Genomic DNA, 16,714 nt, shown 5'->3' on the forward strand with positions numbered 1-16,714 from the left:
GGTATGCACTTGGCATGCAGTAAAATCTTATGCCTGTGAACCTTAATGCCAGGACCTTCAGCTGAAACAGACAAAGTTCTCGCGGTATGATATGTATATGCTTGTATATTACACGCACCATTTGTGTAATGACTTGATGAGGTTTGCATAATTCGCATGATTACTTTGCTGCAGAAGATGTGCACTACAGTTTAAAGAACAATTTGGAATAACAAACATTAGTAAATCAAGGTTTCACTGTAGGTCAAGAGCCCTGATGTTCCTAGAACCACCACAACAACCAGGAGACAACTAATCACTGCTCACTGTCCTGGGATGTAGGTTGGATACTTAGCAATCCAGAGATGGTTTGGGACTCATGACTCCAGTTTCTTCCAATGACATGATATTGCGGTGGTGTTACGTGAAGCCAGGCTAAGGTCTGTTGTCAACATGGCCTGCTGTGGTAGTTTGGAACCCTGAAAATGGCACGTGTGATTTAAGTGAAAACTTTTTTTAGAGAATTTGCAAAATGTCTGAATAACATTAGTATTCTTAGCACACAAGGTTTTACTGCATTTGCGGCATTTCCACCTCACCACCCCTTTCAAATCCAGCTCCCTCAGAACCAATTTGTAGGTGAGCCATGTCCATTTTTGTAGATCAGCTGATCCCGTATCTCTGAAATTATGGAATCAAAATTGTTGACTTGTTCTTGCAAAAAATTCCACTATGCCTGTTGTATAATCTTATTCCATGCAAAAGCAGAATGTGATTTAGTGATAGTACTAGTACTTCCCATTATGACTTTTCTTCATGTTGTATATGTGTGCGATTGCATGAAAAAAAATACAGCAGCAGTTAAAAAGATGAAGAGTTGAAAAGACATCAGTTCATAGTCTCCTTGAATGTCTGAAAAACATTGAATGTTCTGTGAAAAATGATGTACTGTATTATTTAAAATTGCAATGAGAGGGGGGGATTTGGGATCTTAAAATATATGATTCTGGCCCCAACAGTTCAACTTTATTAATAAGTTAAGAAGATTGCCTACCACTTAATATATTTCAATTTAACAATCCTCTAGCAACATTATTTACCAGTTGTTGTGGAATTCCCTCTGCCCCATTATTACCCCATCTCTCCAAGAAATTTTGTTTTGGAGACCAGAAACGACATTCTCAAGTCATTATTTGGAAAACAAGGTTCACTTATGACCTAAAAAAAATATGAATAATACAGATTCAGATTACTACTGGGACTCCTTCTTGAGCTTGGAAACAATTGTAAATAAATGATGAAACTGTGTTTAAAAACATGTTTGGAATCATACAGTATACTCTGAATATTTGTATTTAGTTGGCGAATTGTTGTATTTTTCATTTACTGTTTCCTCCTCTATGGGCATGTCAATGGTGTAGTCTGTTTTCATTCCTTTGACCATTAGGGTGATAAATAAATCATTTATTGCTCATTACGAACATATTTCCATGCATTCCGTAAGCCATGTTCATTAGTCTGTGCCTTAGGCCACTGATGGCCTCTATACATATATGATTCTCATCTTCCTTTCCTACCTCACTTACAATGTAAAACCCTTTTTTATGAGAAAATAGTCAAATGGCTTCTTTTTCAACATGAATGTATAAAAATTGGGGAGCACAGAAGCAAATATTCTGATCTAAGTTGTCAGGGGCATCATGAACCTAGTATGTGCTGTACTTTCATTTTGTGAAGTGAAAATGATATTTACTTATGCATAAATACCTGCATTGTAAAATTATAATAGTGAAAGTGAGATCCTTTTTTAATTTTTATTTTTCTCAAGCTTTGTAATTTTTCAAAAATTACAAAAAAATCTACTCTTCTAGTACACCTGTTTTGAAGTACAGTAGCTGACCTGAAATATACCTTCCCACATCTTTCTTTTAACCCTCTCCAGTAACTTTCACCTTTCAAAAAGAAACTTCAAATTCCTTTGGGATTTTCTGTGATTTCCTCCCCCCACCCCCACCCACCCCAAAAAAGAAAAAAAATGAAATTAGTGTAATTATATCTTGGAGCTCCAACTTAAGTTAAATTTCTCTAGACGTAAAATCTAGAACAGCAAATATAAATGTGCTTTCTCCCCCACCACACTTCTCTCTCTCTCTCTCTCTCTCTCTCTCTCACACACACACACACACACAGAGACAGAGAGAGAGAGAGAGAGAGAGAGAGAGACAGACAGACAGAGAAACACACACAGAGAGAGACAGAGAGAAACATACACACACAGAGAGAGAGAGACAGAGACACAGAGACACACAGAGAGACTGAAAGACACAGAGAGACACAGAGAAAAAGAGAGACAGAAAGAGAGAAAGAAAAACACAGAGAGAGAGACAGAGACAGAGACAGAAAGAGAGACACATACTCACAGAGAGAGACACAAAGAGAGAGAGACAGAAAGACACACACAGAAAGAGAAACAGAGTGACAGAGAGAAAGAGAGAGAGAGAGAGAGAGAGAGAGACAGACACAGACACAGACACACACACACACACACACACACACACAGAGACCGAGACAGAGACAGAGACACACAGAGAGAGACCCAAACAAATTATTCCATGCAGTCTCTACACTTGTCCATCTTTGTACTGGCTAGTGTACATTTTGTAATCAAGTACAGAAAAATGTGATATCTGTCTAAGGCCTACCCTGTTCTTCTATTTTGCTTTTTTTAAGTACTGAAAGAGGATCATAAACTGGACATCATGAGCTTCCAATACAGCACAATAATCGAAGGAGCACGGGGGGAGGGGGGGGCTCAAGTGGTTGCAATGCTGGACAGGAGGTTAGCAAGCCCATGTTGAAGACCTGAGAGCTGGTGGGGGGCATGTTTGAGCTCCTGTCCTTCACTCCAGCTCCTGTAGACGACAGGAAAATAGCCCCCAACTGGGTGTCTCCTGGGCAACGGTGATGTCAACCCAGAAGCACCTAGGGGCTTCTGATACAAGTGCAAAAAAAGAAAAAAAAAGTACAATAATTTGAATCTACGTTGTGGAAACTATGGATCTCTTACTGTAGGGAAAATGTCTCAATTATTCATTGCAAGCATCTGGAAAGTTAAAATAACCACATTAATAAACTGCATGTTTCTCAGAATCCCTAGCCAGCATTATCTTAACTGTTCTCAAGGTTGCAGTTAATATGGGAATATTATGCTCATCACAATACAGTTTTGTCTCTTTACCAGCACCCCCTCAAGTGCCAACATAATATTTTATACCCTGATGGTAAATAATTAAGCTGACTTAGCACTTCAGTATAAATAAACTAACAATATGTCTGTCCTGTAAATGTTATACACTCATTGCAAAGTATGTCTAAATCAAGATTATGCACTTAAAAACAAGAATGCACAGCAATAAACAGCCAGAAGTAAACACATCTATGAAAATGTAATCATATTTTTCTAACAAAAGGAGGCTTTTTATAAAGCACCCTGCAATGTATATCTATTTTTTGTGCCTAATTTTAAATGTAATATACGAGCCTTAATTTCAGCACGTGTGCTATTAAACATCTAGCAAGAAACATATTGCAAATTAACATAATTATATCAGGAATTCCCACTAGCCCAAAACGCTATTTGTCAGATTGCATTATGAATACTGAAATCCAACATTTCTGGCTGAGGTCATTTGTCACCAATATCAGACATTCCAGCGCTCTGTATATCAACCCGGAGCAGATGAATAGGGGAAATAATAATAATAATAATAATATGGAGTTTACTTTGCATGTGGATATCCAACACGTTCACGGGTGTCTGAGCAATTATTCAAATTGTCCTTGATCTTTCCCTAAGTCCTTGTTTCTAGCTAATTGAGAATCATCTCCATCCACTGTTCTATTCTTCTTACCCCAATTACAATTTCTCATTTCCTAATTTAAGTGACCAGACTATTCATTCATTTGCACATTTGTTTTCCTACAGCTCACGATAATAGCAATTCTGCCATTCATGTTGGGTTTTTTTTTTGGGGGGGGGAGGAAAGGCTTTAATATTCAAATTCTTTACATTTTCTCCTAGCAAGAATAACAAACAACACAGTGCTAGGCTGCATTAACAGAGGGATAGAATCAAGATCAGGTGAAGTGTTAATACCACTTTACAAGGCCTTGGTAAGGCCACACTTGGAGTATTGCATCCAGTTTTGGTCACCGTGATGTAAAAAAGATGCTGAGACTCTAGAAAGAGTACAGAGAAGAGCAACAAAGATGATTAGGGGACTGGAGGCTAAGACATATAAGGAACGGCTGCTGGAATTGGGTATGTCTAGTTTAATGAAGAGAAGGACGAGGGGGGACATGATAGCCGTGTTCCAATATCTCAGGGGCTGCCCCAAAGAAGAGGGAGTCAAGCTATTCTCCAAAGCGCCTGAAGGCAGGACAAGAAGCAACGGATGGAAACTAATCAAGGAGAGAGGCAATCTAGAACTAAGGAGAAACTTCCTGACAGTTAGAACAATTAACCAGTGGAACAACCTGCCTCCAGAAGCGGTGAATGCTCCAACACTGGAGGTTTTTAAGAAGAGACTGGACATTCTATGGTATAGGGTTAAATGGTATAGGTTTCCTGCCTGAGCAGGGGGTTGGACTAGATGACCTCCAAGATCCCTTCCAACTTTATTACTATTATTATTATAATTGTTATTGTTGTTGTTGATGATGTTGTTGTTGTTATTATTATAAAAATTCTGTACCATCTACAAAATCCCTTGTCCCATGGCTGGTGAGTTTCTTCATCTCTCCCAGTTATCTGTCAACTGTGTCTATGAACAGAGTTGAACCAGCAACCTTGGTTTATTCATTTTTCGAGGATCCTAAGTAGCAAAGTATGGAATTTATCTTGTTGGAACCTTTCAAATTTTCCCAAGATTAAAAAAGTAACTTCTTCTCCAATTTGAATTCTAGTGACTCCATAGGCAAGATATAGTAACCAATATTCAGGGCTGCTGGACATTATCTTCTATACAATATATGTATGCAGAAAGTTCTAGCACAGTGGTTCTCAACCTGTGGGTCAGGACCCCATTTGGGGTTGAACGACCATTTCACAGGGGTCGCCAAACAGCGCAGTCCGCCATTTTTTTCCCCTTTTCCTTAGCTGTGCTACTTCCTTTTATTCTATTGGCTTTTGAAAGCCAGTAGAATAGACTCTCTTGAATAGAGTCTAATTCTATTGGCTTTCAAAAGCCAATAGGAATTGTCCAGGCTGTCTCTGCCCTGCTGAGCCCGCCAAAAGTCCCATTCTGCAAACGGTGCTGCACCAGTTGAGTAGTCCTTGACTTACGACTGGTTGGGGGTTGCGGCATTAAAAAGGTTGAGAACCACTGTTCTAGCAGATGATTTGTAGAAAAGTATGGACAGGCCATGGGATACCGATTGATAGGGATTGATCATTTTTCAAATGGTTTGCAGCACATTGAAAAGGAACAACGGTAAAGCAGAAAATTCACTCAAAGAATGTGTGTGTTGGTGTGGGCGTGTACGTGTGTATGTGCATACTTGAATTTTAGTAATAATTGTGGTCCAAATAAATTACCTAATCAAACTAGGTTGATTTCATAAAGCTAAACTGGTCCAATCCTGATTACTGTGTAGATGAAAAATCAGCAGTATGAACACTTGAAGCTTTACAATATCTTCTTTGGCTTGGAAAGTAACTGGACAATTTAAAGAAATTTAAATAGCCAACTTCTCTGATCAAAATGTTGTTTTGTTTTTTTTCTTCAGAATAACTGTAAATGAACTGGCATTTTTTAAAAATCTCATACCCAAATTTGGTCTGGATAAACTGGATTTTGACCATCTTTATTCTTTTGGGAGAAACTTCTCTTAAAGTTTGGAATTTTCAACCCTTATGAAGGCAACTGCTTCTGCTTTCTTCCGGTGCTCCTGTGAGTTAACTGTAATATATCACTATTACAGTTACATTCAAATACTGGCAAAATAAGCCTGCAATTATGAAGGCATTTGTAAAGATTCTAGCATATTTATGAAACAATGTAGAGGTGCAACTCTGATCTTTGGTAATTTCTCATAAAAATGCATTAATAATGTATGTTTATCCCATTATACTTTCAGAACCATTAGCAGTGTTTTGTCATCCAAAGGCACCACTTGCTGAATAATATTGTAAATGAAAAGAATGCATAAGTTCATTCTGTGCTAAATCTAAAAAAAACATCCACATTCTTTGAAATTCTAAGCTTTCCTGAACTATGTTTTCATAATAAAGATTTAGGCTATTACAGAATACATTTTTTTTTGCCAAAGAAAATGCAATTTATCTAATCTTTGTGTAGTTAACTGTTGCAAAAATATTGACAACTTTGTTAAACAATGTACGTGGGAAAACATTCATTTTTGCATGCCCCAAAGAAACGACGGGGATGTGTTTATTCCAGATTGCTGTGGTGTGATGCATGGGAGCCAGATGAAGATCTAATAACTTTTTTTGGCATTGTCATCTACCCATCGTTTTTATTTATTCCCATCATTTGTATGCCACCTCCTATCGACTCATAACTCAATAACTCAATACAAATGACAAGAAGACCAAAACAATTCACATGTTATAGTCTTGACATTGTAAAACTCATAATGCAAGGGACCATTTTCACAGCTCTCCCAAATGTCAAAAAGGAGATGGGGGAGGGAGAGGGAGGGAGAGGGGGAGAGAGAGATGGAGAGAGAGAGAGGGAGAGGGAAGGAGAGAGGAAGGGAGAGAGGGAGAGGGAGAGGAAGAGAAAGGGAGAGGGAGAGAGGGGGAGAGAGGGAGATGGAGAGAGAGGGAGAAGGAAGGAGAGAGAGAGGGAGAGGGAGAGAGTAGGGAGAGAGAAGGGAGAGAGAGGGAGGGAGAGGGAGAGAGGGAAAGGGAAAGAGGGAGAGGGAGAGGGGGAGAGAGAGGGAGAGGTAGAAAGGGAGAGAGAGAGGGAGAGGGAGAGAGAGAGAGAGGGAGAGGGAGAGAGAGAGAGAGAGAGAAAGAGAGAGAGAGCGCTATTGCAGAGTGAAATGGGCGCAACTGAGAAGGTTCCTAACTACTAAATATCTAGGACCATGGTCTCCAACCTTTCCAGCTCTACGGACTGGTGATGGTAGGGGGGTTGGGATAGGGGATGGTTTTTGCAAATGCAGAAATTTTGTACATGCTTACTCAGGCTCACCTGGTTCTCAACTGGTTGTGGCTGCAACTGGGCCACAAATCAGGAGTCTAGATCTAGGGGATGGTTCTTCTCAGCATGACCTCCCAGTTACACATTGTATATAATGAACGGACACATTCTTCTTAAAGATTCTCTAGCCAGCTTCTATGGCTAGAGAAGAGCTGCTCAAATAAGGTTCTTTAATTCTTGGATGAAAACCACTTTCTACTTTGTGTGAAGATCTTAGAATCATTAAGGACTCAGTGACTATAAATGACTTGTTTGCTTTGCCACAACTGGATTTCAGATTTCATAGGTAGTCGAGCATTAAAATTTGCTTGAGTTTTGCATTTGATAGTGACGTTATTTGTCCTTATGGTTCTAACATCTATAAATATCCATTCAGGACAAATTGTCATTGTATTTAGATGTATCTCTAGGTAAATGTGTACAAATGTGACTAAATATAAATGAAATACGAACGAATTGGTTATTATTAGTTTGACTGGGGCAGAAATTAGACCAGTGATCAAAAATAACTGGGAAAAAGCCAAGAATTTTTTTTTTTAAAAAAAATGTGTCAGTTTTATATCATACAAATTATAAGGACCATACATAATTATGGGATCTAATGGTATGGATGGCAACACCTAAGGGATTAAGCATGAAAAAATAGCTCCAAAGTTCTCACAAATCAGTGAATTGAGTAGATTATATCTATATATCTATAGAGATAGAGAGATAGAGATAGAGATGGATAGAGATAGATAGATAGATAGATAGATAGATAGATAGATAGATAGATAGATAGATAGATAGGTGGCAGGCAGGCAGGCAGACAGACAGACAGACAGACAGATAGAAGATAGATAGATAGATAGATAGATAGATAGATAGATAGATAGATAGATAGACAGACAGATAGACAGAGAAGCATGCTAGCTTCTCTCTACCTCACAATCTTAGGAAAAGCTAAAGGAAACAACAAAAAGGCTGTGTGTTATTGTCATGGCTATGACTAAGCCTCACTCCCAAGAAATTATTGGAGAACCTATTTTCCCCTGGACAAATTTGAGGATTGATTTATCTTAACAATTTTTCCTTCTGTGTGGGAGGAAGAATTTGGAAGTGGGATTTGTGCCTAGCTCTACACTGAAATTTAATTATGAGCTCTTTGCTTGCCTGTGTTATTATCTATTAATAATCGTGTTTTCAGTTTCAGAAGTGCAGGAATCTGTGAGGGCTGACCTCCTATGGATGCAAGTGGCAAACTGTGCCTATTTGTAAAGCAATTAACAAAGGTTGTATTCCTCAGGTACTTCCATTCTGAAGTTTGAATAGCCACTTAAGAAAGATAATTGCTATCAGTAATTGTATATTCATATATTTAAACTTACCAAAGGGATATATTTTTTAAAAAAAAAATTAACAGTACAGACCTATTCATGTTCACTCAGGAAATGTTCCATTTGGCCTCTATGAGCTTTTTTTTTTTCTTCTAACTAAAAATGTGTAAGGTTGTAGCTTGGATGATTTTACCTTATTAACTTCTGCTGATTCAGAAGTTGGAAAAGATACTGAGGAAATCCCCAATTAATTGAGCTTGGCTAGAGGATAAACCAAAATGGCTGTAGCTTTAAAATTAAGGTCAATGATGGCAGTGTCAATATATGGTTAATTTGCAAGATTGTAATGATCTGTGTGAATGACCTTGGTCAGTGGTGGGATTCAAATATGTGAACAACCGGTTCTCTGTGTGGATGCCACTTTGGGAAGTCTGGTCTGGGCTTGGTCAACAACAACAACAACAACAACAACAACAACAACAACAACAACAAATAGCTACTGGTTCTACTGAACTGGTGTGAACCTGCTGAATCCCACCACTGACCTTGGTAGACAGGAAGATGGACCACAGACTGGACAATAAGTCTATATCAATAAAGAAGAATATTTGTAATTCAGGGTTGAAATAGAAATAGCACTTAGACCAGGGGTCTTCAAACTTGGCCCTTTTATGACTTGTGAACTTCACCTCCCAGAATTCCTCAGCCAACGTGTCTGGCTGAGGAATTCTGGGAGTTGAAGTCCACAAGTCATAAAAGGGCCAAGTTTGAAGACCCCGGACTTAGACTTATATACCACTTCACCGTGCTTTATAGCATTCTCTGGGCAGTTTATAATGTCAGCCTATTGACCCCCCCCCCAACAATCTGAATTCTCATTTGACCTTGGAAGGATGGAAGGCTGAATCAACCTTGAGCCAGTCATGATCAAACTCTTCGCAGTGAGCAGAGTCAGCCTGGAGTACTGCATTCTAACCACTGCACCACCACAGAAATGAGGGGTCCTTGGTGCTTTCTGAACTTGGTTGCTTTCTTGGAGACATTTCATCAACCAAACCAGGTAACATCATCAAGGCTAGAGAGCATCAAGGATCCCTCAACTGGCATATAAAAATTAGCCAAAAGCAGGAAAGAGGGCATGAGAAACATTTCAGAAGAGACCCTGGAGAATAAAAGGGAAAGAAGAAAGTAATACTTTCAGTCTTGCAATATTTTGTTCTCTCCCAATATCTCACTTCTGCTTGTGTTTCTTGTCTAGATTACCTTGGAGGACTACCTCAAAGAACTAACAAAGGATTAATAAATACTGATGATACTCTGCAGAGAGTTGTACCACCCTTCTGAATTATAGAAGGAACTGTGTGAAGGGTCCCCGTCTTCTTTGATCAGTTGGTATATTAAGAATGGTGAGTGAGAACATCTCAGTCTCACATAAAGCCTGGAGGATACAGATGGTTGAAAAACAACGAACAGAAACCCACACAAGGATAATCATTTAGAGATCTAATAAAATCTAACAATCTAACAAAAATCTAATAAAACAAGCAAAATGCGCAAATACATTGGCATGGCTGAGGAGAAATGTCATTCTGTCCTTAAAAAAGAAAGTTGGAGATACATGCTAATAATTGATTGCCTGTTATTCAAACAGCAGATCTAAATCTTCTGTTTATGGGGAATTGCAGCAGCATGAGTAATGCAGTGAAATGAACAAACTTTATGAGCAAGAGCAGTGAGTATGTACTTGTAGGAGAATCCAGAGTAATATTATCTGCAGATCCTACATTTCTGTCAATCTCAGGAGCACTATCATATCTGAGCTGCAAAATTCCAGACCAGCAAAAAGTGTCAGGAAAGTGTTTAGAAATTCTAATACTTGGGTTGCCAACTACAACTTTTACTTAGGTGGAATTTTGAAACCCAGAAATGACCCTAATTCACTTCTGTAGGACAACTACAGATTTACAGGTTGCAGACCTAAAGATGCATCAGCATAGTTGTGAAAATCACTTTGAGAATTTTGATTTAGCAGGTTTACTTGGGCTAAGAAGCCTCACTTGTTAATAGCTATGCATATTAATATATTTTCAATTATTAAAGCCATTTGATTACCAAAAAGTCAGTGGTTCAGTAATGAGGCATTAGTAAACCTTTTGTTTGTTCCAAAATCAATGCAAATAGAACTCGCTGGAGAAAATCCAGCTGCAAAACTACTGATGCATACTAAATTTTATTTATGTCTTATTTGCTTAAATGCTTTTAACCTAATTCTTCAGGTGAAAGAACTCAAGACTGGATTTACAAAATAAAATAACAAGGGAGAGAGAGGGGGGACGGAAGGAAGGAAGGAAGGAAGGGAGGGAGGGAGGGAGGGAGGAAAGAAGGAAGGAAAGAATGAAGGAAAGAAGGAAGAAGAGGGGAGGGGAAAACCAGTGAGTTTGAGATATCGGTGGAGCCCTGTTGCAACATTAATTGTAGATCATCCCCATAGTATAAGCTTAATGTCAACGCTGCAAAAACATCAGATGTTTTTGCATCGACAACAGATGGAAATGCAGCCATTTTCTTCCTTTCATTTTTAGAGTTAGATGATGCTGGGGAGGGGGGATGTGAATGAAAGTCCAACTAGACATAACAACACTGAGCCTAGCGTGAGAATCAAGGTTGTTGAAATCAGATATGATAAAGAATTGGTGGGCTGGAGAGCTGGAGAGAAAGCCTACCCTTCAAGTTAATTGGGAATGTGATTTGTGACTGTAAATTGGAGGAGTGAATTGTGCTTTGATATTATGTGCCCAGGGGAGAGGAATTCAGTTTTTGGCTTTGATTATGCAGTGCCGATATTAAGCTACTCGAATAAAAGATTCTTTAAGGTAAACAATGCCTCAAGGTTCTTTTGAAGAGTTTCATCTGTCAGAACCATGACACTTAATGCTGTAACCACCAGAAACAAAAAAATAAAAAAAATATAACCCTCTCTGATTGTGACAAAAAAACATTGGTACAAAAGTTATATGCATTAAGAAAACCTGAGAATGGGCTGGTGAGTAAACTGCAAGAAAGAAAATATGTACATAGCAAATCTTTTAAAAGGACAGAACACATTTCCTACTAGTCCACTCCTGCAGCACAAACCCTCCTGCATCTTAGTGGAAAATTAGCAGTGGCAGTAGCACCAAGACTTACATACCACTCCATAATGCTTTACAGCTCTCTATGACTGGTTTACAAATGACAGCATATTGTCCCCAACAATCTGGGTCCTCATTTTACTGACCTTAGAAGGATGGAAAGTTGAGTCAATCTTGGGCAGGTCAGGATCAAATTCCTGCCTGTGGGCAGAGTTAGCCTGCAACACTGCATCCTAATTACTGCACCACCACCGCTCTGTTGAGGGAAAAGTCTTCATCGTGGCTCAGTCCAAGCCGGGGATAAACAACATGGTGACTTTTTAGAAAGAAGGTTGTAGTTTATTGAAGAGGAGAGCCAGACAGAAAGATGCCTCTGGCAGAAAAGAAAGAAAAAAGGGCTGAGCACATGTAGGGAGTGGGTTTTTATACCCTCTGGAGCCTTTTGTTTGGAGTTGTTTCCTGTTCCTGTTTAGAGGCTTTGTATTTCCTGTATCATGTATTTTGACCTGTGTCCTTTGGCATCTGTGAGTTAATCCTATTATGTCCTGTCTTAGACTTTGGGTGGGGTATGTAGGTTTTAGGTGTCTTTGTCTTCTTAATCTTCTAGCTTCAACTTTCCTGAATGGTCTGCATTTCTATAGAGCTGGTTTCTGCTTGGGGAAGGGAGACCTGGGTCTATCAAGAAAAACTGGGCATGCTTTTCTGTCTCTTTAAGATTCTTTGAGGAAATATATTTTTCTGCCCTCTTAACATTTCCTTCTCTGGGGGGGGGTGACTTCCCACAGCTCTTTACCATTATCCCCTACCATTACAATATTGCATATTCTGGACAACCTATGCAATGTGTCAAGTCAGTGGTCTCCATTTCAAATTACATTTCAAATTTCAAATAATTCCCATTCGCCCAGTGGATGCAAAATATTTCAAGCAAACAATTAAAAATAAAGCTGATCCTTTCCTTCCCCACTGCTCCCTCTAGTGCATCGTGTCAGAATTGCTGCTTCTCCAGGGCCATGATGGAAGTATTGTTTGATAAATTTGGTGTTTTGGTACCACTAAGATGATGATCCTAAGTCCTGTTTCATCTTCTTTTACTATAGCTACATTCAGTGGCTGCTCTTTTCTAACCATTAATCCAGGGACCCAATTGACAGAGCCTTTTAGCACAACTGGTAGATCAATTCAGGTCCCTATCTTACCTTCAGGATGGAAGGATTTTGTTTGTGCAAAAGAAATAGAATAATAACAACAACAATAATAATAATAATAATAATAATAATAATAATAATAATAATAATAATAATAATAATAATAATACTTCCATCCTGCGACGATACCTGTAATACCATCAAACATCCACATCTGCCTATCCCAGGTCCTGGGTAAGGACTCGATAGGTAGACAAAATGCCAAATCCAGTCTGAACATCTGGCTGACTGTGCGATGATCAATAATAATAATAATAATAATAATAATAATAATAATAATAATAAGTGGATGTGGCAGTGCCTAAATAGTGGACGTGGCAGTGCCTGGAGACAGCAGAATAGAAGAGAAAGAGCTGGAGAAGATAACAAAATACAAAGACCTACAAATAGAAATTGAAAGACTGTGGCAAAAGCAAGCAAGGGTAGTACCAATAGTAATAGGTGCCTTGGGTGCAATCCCAAAACAACTGGAGCACCACTTGAACACCATTGGCATTGACAAATTCGCTTTAGTTAATTGCAAAAGGCAGCCTTAATAGGAACTGCTTCCATCCTGCGAGGATATCTGTAATACCATCAAACATCCACATCTGCCTATCCCAGGTCTTGGGTAAGGACTCGATAGGTAGACAAAATGCCAAATCCAGTCTGAACAGCTGGCTGACTGTGCAATGATTAGTATTATTATTATTATTAATAATAATAATAATAATAATACCTTGACGTGGTTGTGGGGCTTATGTACTCTGAGGAAGATGAGAGCTATGCCAGAGGTTCAACCATACTGGACAGGTCTCATCAGAGGAGTCAGACAAAGAGTGTCTCTCCCATAAAAAATATGGTGAGACGTAAATTTCAGAATGCCATACAGGCTCGGACGTCGCCCGGGTTAACAAGGTCCGCGCTAGATATTGGAGTTCCTGGATATCTGGTGAAAAATGGGTTACAGGACTCAGGACTGTTGGCTGAGCAACCAGGGCCAGCAGCTGCAGAACTACTGGAAGAAAAGGTGTTTACCCGTCGCAGATACACAGTGATGGAAAACAAAGAAATAATGATCTGTTACTACAGATCAATTCCAACAAGAAGAGGATATCTAAAACGAATGCACCAATTCTGGAAAGAACAACATCCAGAATCAGAAATAACAGAACAGAGACTAGCAGATCAACGCCGATTTATAACATGAAATAAAGTATTCACAGAAACAGAATTGGACGAACTTCAAAGGTTTACCCAGGGCAAAGAAATCAAAGCTTTACCAGAAGTAATTCAGAATGTAGAGGCAAACCAGGGGGAGTTGGCAGTGAAGGAATCCAGCAGAGATATACAACTGTTCTCATTTGGAAACCAGGCACCTCTTCCTCAGGAAGAACAAAACCCTCTAACTAAAGAAATAAAAGAATTGAAACAAAGAATAACTGAGCATCTAGAACAGCACAAAAACAACAGAATAAGGCTACCTGCATTGAAGCTTGTTCCAAAGAAACAGCTAGCACAAGCATTAAAAGATGCAAATACGGCAATATCAAGTATAAGCACCAATTCACTGCAAGAAACAAACCAACTAATGTACAGCACAGCTGCAGTTATAACAGAATACCTGGGATGCAAAATCAACAAAAAAAGAAAAACAAACAAACAGTGCACCAGAAAAATGGAAGGTTAGACTAGAAAATAAGATCAGCAAGTTAAGATCACATGCAAGCAAGCTAGAACAGATGAAAGAAAAGAAGCTGAAGAACAAGAAGACCAAAGAATACCTAATCAAGAAATACCACTTAGAAACAAGGAAGATCAAGGAAGCACTGGAAATAATAAAGCAACAAATAACAGCTATAGCCAGGAAAATCAGTAGATATGAAGCTCGAATTGCAAACTATAGGCAGAACCTCCAATTTCAATCCAATCAGAAACGTTTCTACCAATCCATCAATGGAGAAACTGCAAGGAATCAGTCAGTACCTGACAAGGAAGAAACAGTGCAGTTCTGGAAGCAGATATGGGATAACCCAAAGAAATACAACAAGGATGCGGCTTGGTTAAAAGAGGTGGATGCAAATAAAACAGAAGTTGAAATGAAAGAACTAGTAATAACAACAAAAATGGTAGAAAAAAGAGCAAAGAAAATCAAAAATTGGTCAGCACCAGGTGAAGATGAACTGCATGGGTTTTGGTTGAAACATCTAACTGTTATAAACCCACTCATTGCCAAACAGTTCAACAATATACTACAAGGAGGAGAAATTGAAAAGTGGCTAACAACTGGGAAAACCTACCTAATAATGAAAAATCCAGCAAAAGGGGCAACACCAGGTAACTACAGGCCAATTACCTGCTTACCAACAACTTTCAAATTACTAACTGGTGTAGTAGCTGATGCAGTACAACAGCATCTAGTTGAAAACAATCTCTTTCCACCTGAGCAGAAAGGAAACCGCCCCAATAGCAGAGGAACAAAAGATCAACTCCTAATAGACAAAATGATCTTGGAAAACTGCAAGAGAAGGAAGACCAACCTGAATGTGGCATGGATTGACTACAAAAAGGCATTTGACTCTCTGCCACATGATTGGATAATAAAGTGCCTAGAAATAACAGGAGTCAGTAGAAACATCAGAAAATTTGTGCAAAGATCGATGGCACAATGGAAGACACAGTTGCAGATCAATGGTGAGAGGCTGGGAGAGGTTAATATCAAGAGAGGAATATTTCAAGGAGATTCATTATCACCATTACTATTTGTTATTGCACTGTTTCCTCTGTCAGCAATACTGAATAACTCAGGACATGGCTATCAAACATCAAAAACATCTGCCAGACTATCCCACCTCCTTTATATGGATGATCTGAAGCTGTATGGAAAAACATCATCTGAAATAGAATCGCTGCTCAACACTGTCCGTATATATAGCCAAGATATTGTAATGGAGTTTGGCTTGGACAAATGTGCCACACTTACTATCAAACAAGGAAAAATAGTGAAAACTGAAGGAATCAAGATGCCCCACGAAAATAACATTAAGAGTCTGGATGAGGAAGAGTACTACAAATACTTGGGTATCCTTCAAGCTGACAACATCAAGCACACTGAAGTCAAGAAAAAGATTAGAGGTGAATACATCAAGAGAGTGAAGAAGATCTTAAAATCCAAACTCAATGGAGGAAATACCATAAAGGCAATCAACACCTGGGCAATCCCAGTCATTAGGTACACAGCTGGAATAGTGGACTGGACTCAAGCAGAACTAAAAGCAATGGATAGGCAGACCAGAAAAATAATGACAATGAATCATGCCCTTCATCCACGCAGTGACATTGACAGACTTTATCTACCAAGGCAAATAGGTGGGCGTGGAATGCTACAAGTACATCAGATGGTTGAAGAAGAAAAAATGGCTTTGGAAGAATATCTGAAGAACAATGATGAAAATGCACTGAAATTAGTATATCAGGAAGGCTTACTAACTACTGGAGAGACCAAACTGGTCTACAAGAAAGACCAAATGAAGAACAGAATAGAGGCATGGGAAGACAAAGCACTGCATGGCCAATACATGAAAAAAATAGCTGGAAAAGCAGATAATAATAAAACCTGGCAATGGCTAAGAGCAGGAAAATTGAAGAAAGAGACCGAGGGACTAATTCTGGCTGCACAAGACCAAGCCTTAAGGACAAATGCATACAAAGTCAAAATTGAGAAGACAGCAACAGACAGTAAGTGCCGCCTATGCAAAGAAGCTGAAGAAACAGTGGACCACTTGGTAAGCTGTTGCAAGAAGATTGCACAGACTGATTACAAGCAGCGGCATGACAAAGTAGCAACAATGGTGCATTGGAAGATCTGCAAA

At 38.9% G+C, this 16,714-nt stretch overlaps 1 long non-coding RNA gene across 2 annotated transcripts in view; it reads left to right on the forward strand.

Annotated features, from left to right (window-relative positions):
* The window catches only part of LOC120309365, a 94,665-nt gene that overhangs the window by 67,630 nt on the left and 10,321 nt on the right, over positions 1–16,714 (forward strand). For both annotated transcript variants that reach the window (XR_005557070.1, XR_005557071.1), the window contains exons 3-4: positions 8,395–8,493; positions 9,783–9,930. This is a non-coding gene — a long non-coding RNA (uncharacterized LOC120309365). The remainder of the gene's footprint in view (positions 1–8,394; positions 8,494–9,782; positions 9,931–16,714) is intronic.

This window comes from Crotalus tigris, unplaced genomic scaffold (assembly GCF_016545835.1).
Source record: "Crotalus tigris isolate CLP2741 ecotype Arizona unplaced genomic scaffold, ASM1654583v1 scf7180000018002.1256989, whole genome shotgun sequence".
NCBI classification, from domain to species: Eukaryota; Metazoa; Chordata; class Lepidosauria; order Squamata; family Viperidae; genus Crotalus; species Crotalus tigris.